We start from the raw sequence: 22407 nt of genomic DNA on the forward strand, positions 1-22407 counted from the left end.
CTTTATGATTTATGATTTATTTATGCTTACAAATTTATACTAGCTATTTTAAATAAAAATATGATTTTTATGCATGTGCCTATATATATTATTTGTTACTCATGGTTAGAACGTGATGAGTCATTAGACTCACTAGGTATGGATGATTGCAGGTGATGATAATATTGAGGGAGACAGTGACGCTTGAGTGGATCGAGTCTGGCAGTACACTACCGAGGGACTTTATTTTCCGCACTTCTTAGTATTTAAAGTTTTTACGAAAAGATTTTGAGAATTATTTATTTAGAGATTTATGCTTTAGTTTAAAGTTTAATTTTTGATTATTTTAAAATTTACATACGATTTTGGTGGTTGACGATTTATGAATTTTTACGCATTTAATATTTTTAAAAATGATTTTTATGTTGGATGGTTTTGAAGATAGAAGAAAATGTTTATAAAAAGAAAAAAATTCCTAGTATTAATTTACATTTTGAAGTTAAAAATAAGGGACGTTTCAATTGGTATCAGAACAAGGTTCCTGAAATGGTTGTGTTACTGCCACTCTGACAAGCTCGAGAAGTCACGCCTCAATTCTGTGAGTTTTCACTGCTTTACATTTTATATACTGAATTTTAAATGATTTTATGATACACGAATTGGGAGGTTAGACGTATTTTAAAATTTAAAATGCATGTTGGTTTCGTTATTTAGACGATGTGTACAGTTATGCTTCAGAGACGTGAGGAGAATTTGATTTTTGTGTTTCTCGAAATTTTGCATTTCTTAAGATTAAGTTGAGGGGAATTGAACTTGGTGATTTTGGACTGCAAGTTTCGAATTCTACACTCTGTAGGAAGAGAATTTTGAAGTTGATGGTGTGGTTGAATTTTAAGGAATCATGAACTTAGGGACTGAATTAGAATAATTTGAGGGAATTAATTGCAAGTTCTCAGAAATGTTAAGGGTGATTTTGCTATAATTCAAATATCTAGGAGCTTAGTTGTATGAATATGAAAATTTGGAGGCCTAAAATGCAAAAATTTGAGGCTAAAATGGAGAATTCGAGAATTTTAGGGTATTGATTACAAATTTTAGGAGAATTATGGGGTCATTTTAGCAATCTTCGAAAGTTAAGGAAGCCGTGTGAGGCTGAAATGCGATAATTTAGGCTTAATCGAATCATCCGAGAACTTTGGGATTGATGTTGCAATATTATGAAAAATAAAAATGGTTTATTTGAATGTAGTCAGCAAGTAAATTACCAATGAAGGGTTACATAAGGAATTGTGGTCGAAGAAATTCGACAGATATGTAATTATGAGAATGTTTTGGAGGAACGAGAAATATTGGAATTAGCGATTTTTGATGAAAAAGTATGATTTGTCAAATTAATAAGTTTTGGGTATCATAGTGAATTATAGATAATTACAATTGTATTATAGGTGTTATAAGTGTATATCATGAATCACAAACGATATAAATATTAAAAATAAGATTTAATCAACAATGACTATTGTATCGAAAAATTTGGGGAGTTTGTGTTTTAGATTTCAGTAAGATATTTGAGGGGACAAATGACTGAAGGAGAAAATCAGTAAATGAAATTCATTTATATTAGGATATTAGGAATAAAACTATTTAAAATGTTATGAAGGAGTCGATGAATACAAACTAAGAATATCGGAGTTCGTATAATTTTTGTAAGTTTCAGTTTATATGATTTGAGAAAATATTATTTGTGGACTATATGAGGTAACTGCGAAATTTGGGAAGTAACTTAAAAGAAAGAATTTCATTTTCAAGTTGACACCGCAATTGCTGTGATTTCTATGGTCCGTAAAAATCTATCTTTGAGCTAAACCTTATAAAGATGATTTCATTTAGGGAGATGTTTAAAGTTAATAAGAAACAACTTATAGTGTCATATTTTTTTTTTTTAGATTATGAAATTGGAAATCTATGTTCTAATTGATGATTAAGATTATAGTTGTTACTATGAAACATTTATTTTAGGACCAATTGGAATTATGTATTGGGATCATGTAGTAAGTTTTATTAGGTAAATAATTTATGATTTTATGAATGCTAGGTTTTGTGGACTATGAGATTTATGGGAATAGATGGAACTGAAGCTCCATGGATCAATTTTCGAGATCCAATATAAAAATTTATTTTTGGTCAATGATTAACCTTGTGAATATTAAGGTTGGATTTTAGGAATGCTAAAAGCTTAATTTGGGATATTTAGGACCTTGAATTATCTTGACTACAATTAATTAAAGAATGACATTTCCAGAATAAAGAAATTATTCTAACTTCTGGGATAACAAATAAATAACTACCTTACATAAAATAAATCATTGAACATAGATAACATCAAGAAAAGAGTAGCATAATAAGTTTTGCATTTAGACGGTACTAAGAGTAAATTATATTGGAAGGCGCATAAAAGTTTTCTCCCCTTGAGTGTTAAGATTTTTGTGAGTATAAGGTCATGTGACATAATCTTGAGTTCAGAGGTTACACATAAGTGTTCTTGTTATGGCAGGATTTATAATTAAATCATAATGTGAAATGACAACTCAATAGACTTGAATCGTTTAAATTCTTGGAATGTTCGGAATTTAAGAAAACAAATATATATTGATGATGGTGTTCTTAACTGATGTTCTGAATTGATCAGTTGAATTGGTCTTAAACTGGTGTGGTGAAATCAGTTGGCTCGTCATATGAATTGACTTCACTAATTCAGTTGAACTAATCAGCTGGGCTCTTCATCAGTTGATCTCTTCATCAGCTGGCCGAGCTTCTGAAGGTTTTCTGCTGAACTACCGGTTTATTGGACAATCAGTCGAACTGATATTTGATATATCAATTGAAATGGTTTAGTTTGAGCAATCAGTTAGAGCTTTCAGTTTGCGTCTCGATAGCTTCAGTTTTGGCTCGGTAACTTGATCAGTTTGAATCCTGATAAGTTTCAGCTTCTGCGCACTTAGATAAAATCATTAGAAACAAAAAACAAGTTTTGTTAACATAAAAATCAAGTTTGCAAACATAAAATATTCCAACAATCTCCCCCTTTTGATGATAACAAAACTTGAGCAAATAAAGCGTTAAAAATATAAAAAAAGACTTTAAGCATTTAATAAATCTTCCTCGTTGTGAGAATAAAAAACTTTTAAAAATATTTAAGCGAATAAAAAGAAATTTTCAGTTCAAGGGATAAATATTTAAAATTAATTTTAAGGAAAAAAACTCCCCCTCAAGAATTGAATTACAAAGTTTAAAACAATTTTCAGTTTGAGAGACAATTAAAGAAACTCCCCCTCAAGAACTGAATTAAAAACTTCCCCTTAAAAATATAATCATTTATGTGATTTAAAAAGATGTTTTAGCAACATTTAACATTCAAGCAGTTTTGGCAACACATTAACTGAAAATATCAGTTCAGTTACATTCAAACCAACCTGATAAACATGATATTAATTTAATCAAATAAGCGTCCCTTGTATCATACATTAACCCCACCAACATGTGTAAGGGAAATTGCTACTACAATAGCAAATTTTAAACATCAAATATCAGTCAGTTTATACATAATAGAACTAGATATACCAACAACTAGTTGCCTTGAATGCTTTGAACGCTGCATCGATCTTGAGTTTCTTTGCCAGAAGAGAAGCTAATTTAAACACAATATATGTTTATGGATGTTCAGAGAATTCAACTACTCCTATGTCACCCCTTCTACCACCTCGGGTAGGATCCACTAGAAGACTTTGATTTATACAGTGCCTTGTACAAATCCACTCAGCTTAGGACTTACAGTACTGCCTAACTGAACTCCTAGCCTAGACTGAAAGCAACACCTTCCAGCCAACACTCGTTTAATGTCTATGTGTCATAGACTAGATACACAAGTTTAATTTATTTGTGCAAGACCCACTCAACTTATCAATAAGCTCTACTCTCTGTATATGTGAGTGATTGTGTGTGTCTGTGAGAACTGATATATGATCACAACACGAAAGTGTTCTCACAAACTGAGTGAATTGTGCTTTTAATCTAAGCTGATAACAATTTGAAGTGTTCCCTCAAATCTGGGCTGGTTGATTTTTGTAAGCTGATATGAATTATGCGTGCCCTCCTCTCTTAATTTTTACACACACTTCTATGTCCATATGTTTGTTGATGGACTTGGTCTTCTATATATAGATACTTTGTGATCGTACATCAAGACTCATAAAATATGTTCGTTGCAGTTTGAATTTGTTCCTCGAAATTTGTCTTGTCCTTTTTGACAGCCATGTTGGAGCGGTTTGATTTTAAGCTATGCTGCAACGTCCATTATTGTCCTTTGATCAGACAGTTACTTTCCTTAATGCGCACAGCTGGATTCCATTTACATAAGCTTGTCGTGTTTTGCAAACTGATCGGCTCCAAACTGATGTTCTGAAATGGTCTTGAATTGGTGTGGTGAAATCAGTTGGATCGTCAGCTGAACTGATTTCACTGATTCTGTTGAACTGGTCAGCTGGTCTCTTCATCAGTTGATCTCTTCATTAGCTGGCCGGGCTTCTGAAGGTCTTCTGCCGAATTACCTATCAGCTGGACAATCAGTTGAACTGGTCTTTGATATATCAGTTGAACTTGTTCAGTTTGAGCAATCAGTTGACTCGTTCAGTTTGCGTCTCGATAGATTCAATTTTCGCTTGGTAACTGATCAGTTCGGATTCTGATCAGTTTCAGCTTCTGCGCGCTTAGATAAATTCATTAGAAAGAAAATAATAAGTTTTGTTAATCCTCAAAATGAAGATTACGAATATGAAATTTTCCAACATAGATCAATCTTTTAAAATACTGAAGCCGCTTGCAATTGATCAAAGATATCATCAATCCTTGGTGAAGAACTGGGTCTAAATCCTTTATCCAACATTTCCTGTAATTGATCTTTCATCTCTTCCATTTCTGTCGGTGCCATTATATAAGGAGGCTTAGAAATAGGAGCAGTACCAGGAACTACATCAATAACAAACTCAACCTCTCTATCGGGTGGTAAACTAAGTACATCATCTGCAAATACATCTGAAAAATCCCTCACCACTTCAATATCATCTACATTCAATTTCACATTTTTGTTCACATCCACTACTAAAGCCAAAAACCTGAAAGCATCATTTACACAACATCTTACGAGCTTTCATACAAGAAATAAAAGGAAGAACCAGCGAAGTACCTGAACTGACAATTAATCCTCCTTAATTTTCGTCTATTGAAAATCTCACCGTGTTTGCAACACAATCAATAACTGCAAGGTGAGTCGATATCCAATCCATGCCCAATATCACATCAAAGGCAACCATGGTAATAACAATCAAATCAGCAAGTTCTATTCTCTCATTAACTTGAACAGAACAAGAACGAACAACATTGATTGGGCATATCCCATCTCCCGATGGTAATAATATACTATACTGGATATCACGATAAGATGGAGTAATACCCAAATATCTCATAAATATTTCAAACATAAATGAATGAGTAGCTCCAGTATCAATCAATGTAATAGCTACTTTGCACGAAATTAAAATAGTACTTGAGATCACAGAAGAATTATGATTTATACCTTCCTTTGTCATGGTAAAATTTACAGCAACATGTCTGGTAGTTCCACACCTAAATAATTTCTTACTACCCACCAAGCATTCACCCTAGTGATGTTTACTACACTTTGGACACATTGGTTTATCTGCTGCAGGAGATGTAGAGTAATCATAGGAGCTTTGGCCCGATATTCCTCCTTCCTTTTTCCTTTAAATCCTTCCTTCGAACCTTGACTTGAACCATGTCCCTTAGGTGGAAAACTTTGCCTTCTCAATTGCCTCTCGATCTCAATCTCCTTCTCATCCTGCTCTGCCATAAGTTCCTTCTCCACAATTTCTTTGTATGTTGTTGCTTTGGACATCCTTACATCTCGTTTGATTTTCGCTCGTAAACCCCTCAAGAAGTGTTCACTCGTTTCTGTCTCATTTTTGGAAATGTAAGGGGAAAAATGACAGCCCTCTTCAAATTTAAGAATGTAATCATTAACATTCATACTTCTTTATTTCAATTCCAAAAATTCTTTCACCTTCTTTGTCTTGAAATCTTTAGAAAAATATTTATCAGAGAAAAGATCCTTCAATTCTTGCCACTTCAAGTTTTGAATGTCCACAGTCACTTTGGTCATTTCCCACCAAGTCCTTGCTGCATTAGTAAGAAGAAAAACAACACAACTAACTTCAGCCATTCTCTTCAAATTTCAGATAGTCAAAGATAGTCTCGACAGCCTTAATCCATTCCATACCAATCAACGGATCAGATCTTCCAGAGAACTCTGGTGGCTTAATCTTCCTGAACATTTCATAAGATTTCTCTGTACTAGCCTCTTGTCTTTCTTGACCTCTACCTCTCTATTGCTCTAGGTTATGCAAACTCAATAACTGTTGAATCTTTTCACCATGAATTTTCGCTTGTTTTTTTAACAGTTTACCAAATTCATCAACCACTTTCGATGATGAACTATCCTTCGTCACTAGCTTTCCGCTGAGGAGGCATAGCCCTATATTGCATCTTAGTGTAAAACTCATTTTAATTCATAATTATATTATAAGATTACTTATCATATCATTAGAGAAAATATGTATTTTAAAAATTTTCGGCAGAGTTTCTCTATATCATTGGTCCAAAATAACATTGCTCCGATACCACTAAATGTAACATCTTTCGACTCAATCGAATGAAGATGTAAACCTTTATGCGGAAGCTTAAATATAATTAGAGAAAATATGCATTTTAAAAATTTTCGGCAGAGTTTCTCTATAATTTAAACTCACCATCCTGTCACAAGCAAAGCTCTTTAAACTAACAATCCAACTTAAACCAATAAAATAATACATAAAATAAATCATAAGTATTTAGTAAAAGAACTAGTACCCATCTACATTAATTTTATATAATCGTTCAATACTTATTTAAAGTTTAATAAAATATAGAATATATATACATAATAAAATATATCTTGTTTGTTTCCAAAATATTTCAAAATAGCAAAGAGCATTCATCTCCAAAATTTGGCAAATATATATCCATTTGTTGCGACAACTCCACCATAAAAAATGTTTAGGACCTACATCCCATAAACATAATTTTAATGTGCAACGTCCCTAAAATTTGAAGGTACACGTGAACCACATGCATGCAAGTTATCAAATTTTTTATGTATTTTAATTAATTTATTTTAATTCTATTAAATGCATGTTTAAGTCATAATTTCATGTTTATTTGAATATATTACTGGAATACATGAAATAGGATTTTTTAGAAGCAATCGATTATCGAACGTGGAACGATGACCGGGGATAGTTTAAGAAAAACAATTTTATTAAATAATAAAATTAATTATTTAATAGATGATGTATTTAACAGGTATATTCGAAAATTGTGTATTTTTAAATTAATTTAATATGGAGTCTTATTTTTAACGGGTAATCTATTTTTATCAAATCGAGTAACTTTTTAATGGTTCGGGAATTATTTTTACGAACTTTTCTAAACGAGAATTTTTTACTTTAGCACTAATGAACCTAGTGGACCTACTATACTTGATTTATTTGGGCCTAGACTCCTAATAGTGCTTATATTAGGATCCTAGCCATTCTAGACTCACTTTTTTTTTTAATCAAAAAATAAAATCGAACATACCCCCCCTCCCCAAATCCCTCTCTTCTCACTGCAGCACACACACACTCAGAAGGTTTTGCACAATTTTTCAAGAAGAAATCAATAGGAAAGGTGTATCGTCCCTCTGGTGTCCATTCTACGTCTCGTTTGTGCGGTTTTTCATTCGTTTAGACGCAAAGGCATGCATAATACCTTTTTTTTCTCATACTTCACATCATAATAAATATTTTGAATGATATTTCATGAAAAATATGTTATTTAGTGGTTTATTCACGTTTTTATTGATTTGGTATGATGAATCTTGATTTTCTTGAGGTAATTCATGTGTTCTTGAATGGTTAAATGTGTTGCCATGTTCCAGGCTTGAACGATCTCGATCCATGAGTGTATATGTGTCCTAGGAGTGGTTCGAATAGGTCTAGTGTGATAGCACAAAATGGGCCGAACGAATTATTCATGATTTGGGTTGTTTGCGATTTTAGAGCGCGTATGACTTAGGTAATCGAGGGACTGTGCATGCGGCTTATGGGTTTTGTCCAGATGGTTTAGGAGACTCGTTTTTGGGCCCCAGATGACTTAAAACTCGTCTTGTATGGTGCAGCAAGGGGTGTTCGACGAGTTGGTCTTGTTTAGCTATATTTAGGGCTCGATCTAGAGGGGGCAAGGACATGGGATATGCATGGGCTGGTTGGCCAGGGTTAGGACGGTCCAGAAGGGTCTATTAGGATCCTAAGAGGTTTGGTTTGAGTCTGGGCTAGTCTGATTTGGGCTAGGGCCAAGCCAAATGATTATTTGAATTAAATGGGATGATTAGGTGTTAGTAAGCTATGGTTACAGTTTGGTAAAGTTTAGTGGAGTTTCGAGTTGATTCGGGTTAAAACCAGGATTCCGATCCAAGTATAAAACGAATTTCAAAACTTAATCGAAGGGCTTAAGTTTACATCTAATAAATGATTGAAAGTGTGTTTTAAGGAGTCTTGATAAGTTTGGATAGGTCCTTGTTGAAATTTTAACGCTCGGGGATAAAATGGTCAAGTTAGGATTTCAGGGGCAAAACGGTCATTTTGTGCCTGAAAAATTATGTTAGGAGTCCTGATAATATCCTGATAACTGTGTTACATGTTAAAATATTTATTTTTATAAGAATATGGATTTTATGGAAAACATGTAAAAGCATATGTTGTATGCTTGGTTTCAAGAAAAGGCTATATGTCAGAATTTTTATAAGTAATTTATACGATAAAACGTTTTGAAAGAGGTGGTTTGATTGTAATTAATATGAACACAAATACAAATGCGATGAAATCTTTTGGTCAAGGCCCAGTTGACGGGTAAGAGTATCGCTGGTGTCCCCGCCACCTGGTACCATGGTAATACGTAATATTGATCAATCGACCAACAGCTGATACGAAGTCACAATTAATGATCTTAATTCAAATAGAGGAAAATGTATATGTTGAAGATGTTATGTATATGTATATGTTGACAGGAAACAGATATGTTTATGCATGACATGTTAAAGTTATTTTAATTATAAGTATTTTCACTGTTGCCTATTATTTTAAACGTATTACTTGTTAAAATGGTTAAGACATGTAGAGTATTTCGACTCACTAGGTGTGAATGATGTAGGTGAGCATGATTTTAAGGAGACTAGAGGTGCTGAGGACTGATCTGGCTGAGCTGGTGGAGCACGTTAACCAGAGGACCTCACGTTTCTTCTACACTAGTATTTTATGATATAAATTTTTTTTATGGATTATTACGACTGATATGTTTAGAAGTGTTTTGTAAGGGATTGTAAATGTTTATGCTATTTTTGAAATCTCTAGGTTTAAGTTTATTTGAATGTTTATGATTTTTAGATTTAACTGCAGTCGATTTATTCAGTTAGTCGAAATTATTTAATTATTAAAAAGTGTATGTTTCGATTTAATTATATGCATATGTGTGTGCATTTGTACCAGCCGAAGCTTAGTATATTTTTTAAAAAAAATTTCCTAGTAAAAGCTTAGGGATGTTTCAGTTGGTATCAGAGCGCGGTTCTTGTAAAGGGATGTGCTGCCGCCAGCTTCAGATGCTCCGTCATCAAGCCTCAAGTCTGCTAAGTTTAAACGTTTTTGATGTTATCACCTGCATGTTTACAAGGTTTATATGTTTAAGATACATGTTTAATCATTTTTTGAAGTTAAATGACATTTATGTTTCAGTTTGCATGATAAATGATTTTTTATGATTAAATCTACATGGTTGCATGATTTTTTTTCTTATGCTAAAAGATTATATGATGTTGGAACATTTCATGTTCGCAATCTTGATTTTGATGTTAACAAACTTGTTATTTTGTTTCTAATGAATTTAAATAAGTGCGCAAAAACTGGAACCGATCAGGATTCGAGCTGATCAGTTATCGAACCAAAACTGAAGCTATCGAGACGTAAACTGAAAGCATCAACTGATTCCCTAAATTGAAGCAGTTCAAATGAAATATCCAACGACCAGTTCAACTGATTGTCTAGCTGATAGGCAGTTAAGTAGAAGCCCCTCAGGAGCCCGGCCGGCTGATGAAGAGCTCAATTGATGAAGAGTCCAGCTGATTAGTTCAACTGAAGCAGCGAAATCAGCTCAACTGACGATCCAATTGATTTAACCGAACCAATTCAAGATCAGTTTAACTGACCAGCTCAGAACATCAATTAGGAATCAATCAGTTTGCATAACACGACAAGCTTATTCAAATGGAATCCAGTTGTGTGCACTGAGGAAAGATTTTGTCCAGTCAAAGGACATTAATAGACGTTGCAGTAGTGCTTAAAGCCAAAACGTTCCGGCTGTCGGAAAGTACAAGACAAATATCGAGGAAAGAATTTAAAATTCAACAGATGAAATAATTGAGTCTCACTGTACGATCAAGCTTCTCGCTTATAAGTAGAAGATGAAGATCAGTGAAGACTACAACAAGAATTGTGGGAAGATCGAAAGAGAAAAAGGGCATGCCAACTGCTTAGTGTAGAAGCAAAATTCTCAGTGTGTGAGAACACCTTTGTGTTGTATTCGTAGTTCAGTTCTCACACACGCACACAAACAATCACTCACATATACATAGAGTTGAGCTTATTGACTAGTTGAGTGAGTCTCGAACAAAGACATTAAACTTGTATATGTAGTCTTTGACACATAGACGTTAAACAAGTTTCGGCTGGAAGGTGATGCCTTCAGTCTAGACTAGAAGTTCAGTTAGGCAGTAAGGTAAGTTCTAAGCTGAGTGGGTTTGTACAAATCTTTGTATAAATCAAAGTCTTCTAGTGGATCCTACCCGAGGTGGTAGAACGGGTGACGTAGGAGCAGTTGAAGTCTTCGAATCCATAAATATATCTTGTGTATTTAACTGTTAAATTTTGTTTTAAAACAGATTAATAAGTTCAAGTTGTTATCAGTTCAGTTCTCACCATAACTGAACTGATATATGCAAGAACCGATCCCCCTTTATTCAGTTATTCAGTTAACACAAGTTAAAAAATTTAAACTGATTAGCTTACTTAACGAAGGATTAAGAAGGATCTGTTTGGGCACCAGTGAGGGTGCTTCAAACACAATATTCTCAATGAGCTGCAATAGCTCGTGTTCTAAAAATTTATACACCGATGAATTAGTTTGAGTTTGGTTTCAAACCAAGCGGAAAACACTCGAAGTAATTATTTGGTAAGAATAACTGAAATATTTTAAAAACTAATGACTTGTGTAAACTGATCAACTGAAATACATGGAATCGGTTCTGACTTCTATCAGTTCTGCTATGGACATAACTGAACGGATCAAGACAGTTTAAAACATAGTTAAGCAGTTAATACACGAGATATGTTTATGGATGTTCGGAGACTTCAACAGCTCCTATGTCACCCTTTCTACCACTTCGGGTAGAATCCACTAGAAGACTTTGATTTATACAACACCTTGTACAAACCCACCCATCTTAGGACTTACCCACTGCCTAACTGAACTCTTAGTCTAGACTGATGACATCACCTTCCAGGCAACACTTGTTTAACATCTGTGTGTGAAAAACAACATACACAAGTTTTACTTCCTTGTGCAAGTCGATATTTGAGTGGTGGGGTGTGTGTGTGTTTGAGAAATGATCTTTGAAAACAACCCGAAAGGTGTTCTCACACACTGAAGGAAATAAGCTGATATAAATTGAAGTGTTCCCTGTGTAGTGCCCGAAATCAGTACAGGTGAATTCCATGCATTTATTTAATGGTTAAATCATTATTTATAATTTTAAAAGTTATTTTAATGATGCATTATTTATTCAAATTGCATTATTTTAAATTATTCATGTTTATGTGATGCACGTTAAAATGTTTGATTGAGTTTCATGTTTCAGGAGATTATTCGGGGTGGGATCGAGGAAAAAGACCAGCGACGACTTTTGGCAAAAATTTTAATGCGGTATTTTATTTTAAGTTCAGGATGGAGCATTTTAATTAAATTATGAAATGTTAGTCTTTTAAAGCCTAATTTATTTATTAGGTAATTTTAAGATTTTAAAACCTTTAAAGATTTAGTGCTTGTGCTCTTTATTTTAATTAGGAGATTATATTTAAAGAGTAGTAGGGATAGTATTTTAATTAATTTGTTAATTGAGTTAACATTTTTAATTGTATCTTGATTAGCATGGTTAATGGTATAATTAAGCAAAATCATCCCCTAATTATTTCTTAACACACGCACACACACGCTTTTACACACACTCACTCACGTTTTGCACACACACACACGAATACACATCCGTTCATTCTTATTTTTGAAAAGAAACCTAGGGTTCTAGCTTTCTCTCCAGCCGCCCCCTCCCCTCTCCATCTTCCAGCAAATTTTTTTGTGTTTTCTTCAAGGATTTTAGCGCCACGTTTGTCCGCCCCCTCCCCTCTCCATCTTCCAGCAAATTTTCGTGTGTTTTCTTCAAGATTTAGCGTCACGTTCGTCCCGGATCAATCCTCGCGCCATCACCGCTTCGGTATCGTCGGTTCAGTAAACTTTAACATCATAAGGCACGTATAATCTATTTTTCCTGCGTCGATCATGTCATAGTATGTGTTGCGTTGTTTTCATGTGTAAAAATATATGTGTGATGGATAAAGTTTGAGCGAAAATTTGTTTAGATCGCATTTAGAACGTTTTTGGATCTGAAAATCTCGTTTTTGCTGTTCTTTTAAAAACTGCGATTTTTCAGTCGCGATTTTGAGAAATTTTTCAACATGAAAATCGTAGAACTTTTTGATACTTTCGATTTGATATAAAATTTGAAATTTTTGGATAAAAATTGAGTGAGTTATGTTGTTTTTCGTGGGACTGCTCAAACTGTGTTTTCTGGAAAATATTGTTATTGATGCGTTCTTGAAGTTTTGTTGCTGCAGGCTTCATTGAGATCGACAGGGTGACCGTTGCTGCATTTAGGTATGTTTAGTATGATGTTGGGTTGGTAATTGGTGTACCGGTTAGAGTCGATAGGCAATTGAATTAATTAAAAGTCGTAAGAAGTGATTTGGTGTCAAGTCCCGTGTTTTTGAGTTGCATCGTGTCGTAGGTTTGGATGTCGTTGATTCGGAGTGTTTGTACGGGTTGTATCAATGTAGTAGCATCCGAGGATGGGTCTCGAAGCGTCGGGTTATAGTCCGTACAATCATGTTTAGAATGTTGAGCATCACATGTATTGAATTTTCGTTGGTTTGCTTTCACCAAGGGTACACGGACCCGGACACGGGGTCCGTGCCTTTGTTTTTCTTCGAAGTGTCAACTTGCAGTGTCTACATGGACCCTTCGACGGACCCTGACACGGGGTCCGTGTCCTCACTTCTTTTCGATGTGTTTTTACAGTATCTACATGGACCCCTACACGGACCTAGGCACGGGGTCCGTGCCCCTCTTTTTTCGCACACATCTTTTACAATACCTACACGGACCCAGAGCCGGACTTGGGCACGGAGTCCGTGTACTTCATTCTTGGGAAAACTTAAGCTCAATGCTTTGATGTTCTATAGCTTAGTCTAATGCAATGTTTAACAAGGTCGAGTCACGAGAATTTTAGAACGTCCTAAGGAAATGAATGAGATTGTGTGTAAGCATGGTTATTATGTCTAAGTTACACCAGTTAAGTATTCGAATTCATGTTAGTATATTGCAGCAGTGGCCCCGAGCGAGATCCAACGAATCCCTCAACGCCAAGTAAGTATGTTTGACTTGCAAAAGAAAATATTTCAAGTTTTTGAGGTATGCTAAATGTATTGTGACCAAAGTTATGAATAGGTTTGGGAAGTCGGTGAACGCAGGCCGAGGACCTCTCCACCCCGTTAAAGCATGAACGGGTTTAGATCAGGATTGGAAAGCATTAAAGCATGAACGGGGACCAATCCACCCGTTAAAGCATGAATGGAGATCTCATGTATGTGGCAGTGGATTCGTCCCTGTCAGCCCAGTACTGTGGTTTAGTCTGATCAGGCGATTTATGTTATGGATCACATGCTTTGAAACATGCCTCTATGCAAAATGATGAAGTTATGTATGTACTAGTATGCAAGCATGTTTATGAGAAGTTTTCACGTTATGGCACGTCTATTTTATGTACGTATGTTTAAGTTTATTTGCAAGTTCAAGTTTCAGTATGTAAGTTATATTTTGAAGTTGCATGTGGTTTTATTACGTATTATTCGTTAATTCCAGTTTATACGTGTTGAGTTTTTAGACTCACTAGACTTGATCAATGCAGGTGAGGATGCATTTGAGGAGACAAGAGGTGAGGACCAAGGAGCTGGCTTGGACTGAGCAGGAGGCTAGACCCGAGGACAGCCCAGTTTTATGTTTTATGAAATGTTCAAAAATTACTCTGATTTCATGTTATCGATCATGAGTTTTAAACAAGTGCTTTTAGTAAACTTTATTTTTAGATCTTTTATTGCAACTACTTTTGGGACGTACGGTTTACGTTATCGAAATTGAAGTTTGATTACTCTTTTAAGAAAATTTTTAATTTTTCCGCAAATTTCAAGTAGTTTAAAATTACTGTACGTTACAGTTGGTATCACGGCGGTGTTCTTGTAAAGGGTTATGCCTACTGCCAGTCGCAAGAAGCTCACGAAGTCACACCTCAAGTCTGTAAGTTTTAAGGTTTTAAAGTTATGTTGTAGTGAGCACGCAGTTCTGATTTCAGCATGTGCATATTTTTATGTTCAAGTACTTGCATCTTATGTTATTGACATCATGTTCATGCATGTGGGGCTTACGTGTTGGGTAAATTGTTGGAACAGTATGCCTCCTAGACTTTTGATTAACCGTGAAGCTAAGGAAGAGGATCGAGAGCTTCGAGATGAGGAGAGGGCCAATCCCCCACCTCTACCACCAGATATGCAGGCATAGATGCTTGCAGGCATGACTCAGTTCTTTGCACAGTTTGCGGGGAACCAGGCAGCATTGGATAAAGGCGCGAGGCCTAGAGCGGAAGCAGTGTATGAGAGGTTCAGGAGGATGAACCCAAAGGAGTTTTCGGGGACCACTGACCCGATGATAGCTGAAGGATGGATTAAGTCCATCAAAGTAATCTTCGATTTCATGGAGCTGACAGACGCAGGCCGGGTCAGGTGTGCCACTTTCCTTCTGTCAGGGGACGCTAGACTGTGGTGGGAGAGCGTGTTAGTGGCAGCGAACTTGCAGACCCTTTCTTGGGATGGCTTTAAAGAGATATTCTACTCCAAGTACTTCATTGAAGAAGTACGATCTAGACTGACTACGGAATTCATGACAGTGCGACAGGGAGACCGCAGTGTTGCAGAATTTGTGAGGAAGTTTGAGAGGGGGTGTCATTTTGTGACCCTGATAGCTAATGATGCCCAGGGGAAGTTGAGGCATTTTATGGATGGGTTGCGGTCGATCTTGCGCCGTGATGTTCGAGTTGCTGGTCCTATGACTTATGCAGTTTCCGTGTCTAGAGCTTTGGCGGCAGAACAAGATCAGAGAGATATTGAGGCTGACAGGCAGGGCAAGAGGCCCTATCAGGCTCCACAGCAGCAGCAGCAGCATCGACCTCAGTTTAAGAGGCCGTTAAAGGGGCAGCCAGGAAAGAAGCCTTATCAGGGACCGCCAAACGGCAAAGGTCCTATACCACAGCAGAAGATGCCTAAGAGGCCGGGAGAACATCATGTGTGCCCGAAGTGCAATCGCCAACATCCGAGGTAGTGTCTATGGGGATTAGGGAAATGCTTTAAATGTGGAGCCAGTGACCACATGTTAAAGGAGTGCCCACAGTGAAGGCAGCCGACACAGGGCAGAGTGTTCGCCATGCATATGTAGGAGGCGAACCCTGACACGACGTTACTGACCGGTAAACTTTTCTACCTAAGCTCAGTATTAATTTGCCTTGCATGTTGAAATTTTATTTGGGATTAATAGTGTGCTAGTAATATTTTTGAGTCACTTGGGATATTAATTTCTGCGATTCTTGAGGTTAATGTAGAAGTTTGAGGATATAAGTTTTGTGTTGTGCTAACGTATCTCAGGAAATATTTTCATAAAGAGAGTATCCACGAAGGCCCTGATAGACTCAGGAGCCAATCACTCCTTTTTCTCAGAATCGTTCGCTAGTCATCTAGACGTCAAGTCTATTGGACTCGACGTGAATTATTCAGTAACAGTCCCATAAGGGGAAGAGTTTTCAGCTACTAGTGTGGTCAGAGACATTGATTTTGAACTACAGGGCCACCTAGTATATGCCGATCTGATAGTGTTGCCGATGCCAGAATTTGATATCATTTTGGGAATGGACTGGCTGACAAAGAACAGAGTTCTTATCGATTTCCAGAAAAGGTCAGTGTTGGTTTGACCGTTGGGCATGGAGCAGTTTCTCCTTGAACCAGCCAGATGGAGGAGTTTTCCTCTCATGATCTCGTGCATGCAGGCGCGGAAACTTACTTCCAAGGGGTGTCAGGCTTTCTTGGCCAGAATCATTTCAACACCTGACATATCCACTCCGTCATTATCAGAGGTGCCAGTAGTCAGAGGCTTCCTAGACGTCTTTCTTGACGACGTCACAGGTCTTCTACCAGAGAGAGGTAGAGTTTACGATCAATCTTATGCCAGGCACCGTGCCAATCTCCAAAGCACCGTACTATTTAGCTCCAGCTGAGATGTTAGAACTCAAGCAGAAGATTCAGGAGCTCCTTGACGAGGAATTTATCCGCCCTAGTTTTTCACCGTGGGGCGCACCAGTGCTCTTTGTGAAAAGAAAGATGGGAGAATGAGACTGTGCATCGATTACCGAGAGTTGAACAAGGTAACGATCAAGAATAAATAGTCATTACCAAGGATCAAGGACTTGTTCTATCAGTTGCAGGGAGCTTCAGTGTTCTCTAAGATAGATCTTCGATCAGGTTATCACCAGCTAAAGGTGAAGGACGTAGATGTTCACAAGACAGCCTTTAGAACCAGGTATGGGCATTACGAGTTCTTGGTGATGCAGTTTGGACTGACAAATGCTCCATCAATTTTCATGGACCTCATGAACCGAGTATTTCAGCCTTACCTTGATCAGTTCGTCATAGTATTTATTGACGACATTCTCATTTACTCGAAGAGCCATGAGGAGCATAGCCACCATTTGAAGACAGTTTTGCAGGTTTTGCAGAGTCGCAAGTTGTTTGCGAAGTTCAATAAATGTGAGTTTTGGTTGGAGAAGGTAGCCTTTTTGGGTCACATAGTGTCTAGCAGTGGGATTAAGGTGGATCCAGCGAAGGTGGAAGCCGCTAAGGAATGGGTTGAACCGAAGAATGTTTCAGAGATCCGCAGTTTTCTGGGTTTAGCCGGTTACTACCGTAAGTTTATTCAGGGATTTTCGTCAATAGCAGTGCCGCTCACTTCACTGACCAAGAAGAATGCAAAGTTCGTGTGGAGTGATGATTGTCAGAAGAGCTTCGACGCATTGAAGCAAGCTTTTATTTCAGCACCAGTGTTAGCCATGCCAACAGGGCAAGGAGATTTTGTGCTATACACCGTTGCATATAAGCTCGGGTTAGGCGCAGTGTTGATGCAGGATGGTCGGGTGATAGCTTATGCTTCCAGACAATTGAAGGTGCATGAGAAGAACTATCCGACTCATGATTTAGAATTAGCCGCCGTTGTCTTTGCATTGAAGATTTGGAGACACTACTTGTACAGCGAGAGATGCCAAATATTTACTGATCAATAGAGTCTCAAGTATTTCTTCCCGCAGAAAGAGATGAATATGAGACAGAGACGATGGTTGGAATTGGTAAAAGACTATGATTGGGAGATTAGCTACCATCCGGGAAAAGCTAATGTTGTCGCAGACGCCTTGAGTAGAAAAATGGCAGTTGTAGCACAGTTGTCAATGCAGAGACCTCTTCAGTTTAAGATTCAGAGGTTTGGGTTATAGGTTTACCCCAAGGGCAGAGCTCCCAGACTATCTAATCTGACAGTCAAGTCCGATTTACTAGACCGAATCCGTAGAGGACAGCCTTCATATGAGCAGTTGCAGAAATGGAGGCTGAAAGATGAAGCTAAGGGCAGCGTACTCTACGCAGTGTCAGATGGTATTGTGAGATACGGAGGCAGAATGTGGGTGCCTAATGTTGATTCAGTCAGAGAGGATATTCTGACAGAGGCACATGCATCTCCGTATTCCATTCACCCAGGAGATACCAAAATGTGCAAGGACCTGCAGGTTTTGTATTGGTGGCCAGGTATGAAGCGAGACATCCGTCGATTTGTGTCATAATACCTCACTTGTCAGCAAGTGAAGGCAGAGCATCAGAGACCGGCATGAATGCTAAAGCCACTCCCTATCCCCGAGTGGAAATGGGAGAATATCACTATAGACTTCGTTGTTGGCTTGCCGAAATCAGTTAGAGGATCCAATGCCATTTGGGTCATAGTGGATCGACTCACTAAGTCAGCGCTTTTCTTGCCAGTGAAGACGACTTTCTCCATGACGCAGTATGGGGAACTATATATCAGGGAGATAGTCTGATTGCACGAGATCCCAGTTTTTATCGTGTCCGACAGGGACCCGAGGTTTACATCGTTCTTTTGGAAGAGTTTGCATGCAACCATGGGGACGAATTTGCTATTTAGTACAGCTTTTCACCCGCAGACAGATGGTCAGTCTGAACGAGTGATTCAAATTTTGAAGGATTTATTGCGAGCATGTATGATCGATTTCCAGGGGACTTGGGAATCGAAGCTACCTCTAGTGAAGTTTACCTACAACACCAATTTTCAAGCATCTATAGGTATGGCTCCCTACGAGGCATTGTATGGGAGAAAGTGCAGATCGCCGATTCATTGGGAAGAAGTCGGAGAGAGAGCAGAACTTGGTCCAGAGATTGTTCAGCAAACTGCAGATGTGGTGGTCAAGATCCGAGACAGGATGAAGACCGCACAGAGTCGTCAAAAGAGCTATGCTGATAAGAGGAGAAGGGATCTAGAGTTTGCCGTAGGAGACCACGTTTTCGTGAAGATAGCACCTATGAAGGGTGTTATGAGATTTGAGAAAAGAGGCAAGCTGAGCCCGAGGTTTATTGGGCCGTTTGAAATTCTTGACAGAGTTGGGACACTAGCTTACCGTGTAGCCTTACCGCCGAATCTTGCCGGGGTACACAATGTTTTCCACGTCTCGATGCTGAGGAAGTACCTAGCTAACCCATCGCATGTTTTGAGCTACGAGCCGTTGCAGTTGACTCCAGATCTGTCATATGTGGAGAGACCTGTCCAAATCCTAGACAGACAGGAGTGCAGACTTCGGAACAAGGGGACCAAGTTAGTCAAAGTCCGGTGGCTGAACCAATCAGTGGAGGAAGCCACTTGGGAGTCCGAGGCAGATATGAGAATTCGCTACCCGGAGTTGTTCGGTAAGATGTAATTTCGAGGATGAAATTTATATAAGTTGGGGAGGAACATTAGTGCCCAAAATCAGTACACATAAATTCCATGCATTTATTTAATGGTTAAATCATTATTTAAAAATTTAAAAGTTATTTTAATGATGCATTATTTATTCAAATTGCATTATTTTAAATTATTCATGTTTATGTGATGCACGTTAAAATGTTTTCTTGAGTTTCATGTTTCAGGCGATTATTCGGGGCGGGATCGAGGAAAAAGACCGGCGACGACTTTTGACGAAAATTTTATTGTGGTATTTAATTTTAAGTTAAGGATGGGGCATTTTAATTAAATTATGAAGTGTTAGTCTTTTAAAGCCTAATTTATTTATTAGGTGATTTTAAGATTTTAAATCTTTAATATTTAGTGCTTGTGCTCTTTATTTTAATTAGGGGATTATATTTAAAGAGTAGTAGGGATAGTATTTTAATTAATTTGTTAATTGAGTTAACATTTTTAATTGTATCTTGATTAGCATGGTTAATGGTATAATTAAGCAAAATCATCCCCTAATTATTTGTAAACACACGCACACACATGCTTTTACGCACACTCACTCATGTTTTGCGCACACACACACACATACACATCCATTCATTCTTATTTTTGAAAAGAAACCTAGGGTTCTAGCTTTCTCTCTAGCCGCCCCCTCCCCTCTCCATCTTCCTGCAAATTTTCGTGTGTTTTCTTCAAGGATTTTAGCGCCACGTTCGTCCCGGATCAATCCTCGCGCCATCTCCGCTTCGGTATCGTCGGTTATGTAAACTTTAACATCACATAAGGCACATATAATCTATTTTTCCTGCGTCGATCATGTCATAACATGTGTTGCGTTGTTTTTTATGCGTAAAAATACACTGTGTGATGCGTAAATTTTGAGCGGAAATTTGTTTAGATCGCATTTAGAACGTTTGTGGATCTGAAAATCTCGTTTTTGCTGTTCTTTTAAAAACTGCAATTTTTTCGGTCGCGATTTTGAGAAAACTTTCAACATGAAAATCATATAACTTTTTGATACTTTCGATTTGATATAAAATTCAAAATGTTTGGATAAAAATTGAGTGAGTTATGTTGTTTTTCATTGGACTGCTCAAACTGCGTTTTCTGGAAAATATAGTTATTAATGCGTTCTTGAAGTTTTGTTGTTGTAGGTTTTGTCGGGATCGACAGGCGACCGTTGCTGCATTTAGGTATGTTTAGTATGATGTTGGGTTGGTAATTGGTGTACCGGTTAGTGTCGAAAGGCACTTGAATTCAGTACAAGTCATAAGAAGCGATTTGGTGTCAAGTCCCGTGTTTTTTAGTTGCATCGTGTCGTAGGTTGGATGTCGTTGATTCGGGGTGTTTTTACGGGTTGTATCAATGTACTAGCATTCGAGGATGGGCCTCGAGGCATCGGGTCATAGTCGGTACAATCATGTTTAGAATGTTGAGCATCACATGTATTGAATTTTCGTTGGTTTGCTTTCACCGAGGGTACACGGACCCGGACACGCACCCAAACACAGGGGTCCGTGCCTTTGTTTCTTTTTTTCAAAGTGTCAACTTGCAGAGTCTACACGGACTCACTTCTTTTCGGTGTGTTTTTACAGTATCTACACGGACCCCTACACGGACCTAGGCACGAGGTCCGTACCCTCCTTTTTTCGCACACATCTTTTACAGTACCTACACGGACCCGGAGCCGGATCTGAGCATTGGGTCCGTGTACTTCATTCTTGGGAAAACTTAAGCTCAATGCTTTGAGGTTCTATATCTTAGTCTAATGCAATGTTTAACAATGTCGAGTCACGGGAATTATAGAACGTCCTAAGGAAATGAATGAGCTTGTGTGTAAGCATGGTTATTATGTCTAAGTTACACTAGTTAATTATTCGAATTCATGTTAGTATGTTGCAGCAGTGGCCCCGAGCGAGATCCAACGAATCCCTCAACCCCAAGTAAGTATGTTTGACGTGCAAAAGAAAATATTTCAAGTTTTTTAGGTATGCTAAATGTCTTGTGACCAAAGTTATGAATGGGTTTGGAAGTCGGTGAACGTGGCCGAGGACCAATCCACCTTGTTAAAGCATGAACGGGTTTAGATCAGGATTGGAAAGCGTTAAAGCATGAACGGGGACCAATCCACCCGTTAAAGCATGAACGGGGATCTCATGTATGTGGTAGTGGATTCGTCCCTGTCAGCCCAGTACTGTGGTTTAGTCTGATCAGACGATTTATGTTATGGGTCACTTGCTTTGAAACATTCCTCTATGCAAAATGATGAAGTTATGTATGTACAAGTATGCAAGCATGTTTATGAGAAGTTTTCACGTTATGGCACGTCTATGTTATGTACGTATGTTCAAGTTTATTTGCAAGTTCAAGTTTCAGTATGTATGTTCTATTTTTAAGTTGCATGTGGTTTTATTACGTATTACTCGTTACTTCCAGTTTATACGTGTTGAGATTTATGACTCACTAGATTTGATCGATGCAGGTGATGATGCATTTGAGGAGATGAGAGGTGGGGACCAAGGAGCGGGCTTGGACTAAGCAGAAGGCTAGACCCGAGGACAGCCTGTTTTAAGTTTTATGAAATGTTCAAAAATTACTCTGATTTCATGTTATCGATCATGAGTTTTAAATAAGTACTTTTAGTAAACTTTATTTTTAGATCTTTTGTTGCAACTAATTTTGGGGACGTACGGTTTATGTTATCGAAATTGAAGTTTGATGACTCCTTTAAGAAAATTTTTAATTTTTCCGCAAATT

This window comes from Primulina tabacum, chromosome 15, assembly GCF_025594145.1.
Source record: "Primulina tabacum isolate GXHZ01 chromosome 15, ASM2559414v2, whole genome shotgun sequence".
NCBI classification, from domain to species: Eukaryota; Viridiplantae; Streptophyta; class Magnoliopsida; order Lamiales; family Gesneriaceae; genus Primulina; species Primulina tabacum.